This window comes from Etheostoma spectabile, chromosome 22, assembly GCF_008692095.1.
Source record: "Etheostoma spectabile isolate EspeVRDwgs_2016 chromosome 22, UIUC_Espe_1.0, whole genome shotgun sequence".
Lineage (NCBI taxonomy): Eukaryota > Metazoa > Chordata > Actinopteri > Perciformes > Percidae > Etheostoma > Etheostoma spectabile.
Genome location: NC_045754.1, coordinates 22,971,252 through 22,971,562, shown reverse-complemented (window position 1 = coordinate 22,971,562; position 311 = coordinate 22,971,252).

The following is a 311-nucleotide window of genomic DNA, read 5'->3' as shown; positions in this document are numbered from 1 at the left end:
AGGTTCTCATTTCTTTACTGTGGTACGTTAAAAACACTCATAGTACAGTATGTAGAGACATAAATACATAATATAGTATGTTGATAAATGTGATAAAATAGTCATAGCATCTCATAAAAAGTCATAGTATAGTATGTCATAAAAAGAGATAAAAGGTCATAGTATAATATGCCATAAAAACAGTTAAAAAGTCATTTTATAATATGTCATAAAAGGGATAAAAAGTTATAGTATAGTATGTCATAAAAAGTGATAAAAAATCCTATTTTAGTATGTCATTAAAAGAGATAAAAAGTCATAGTAAATTATGT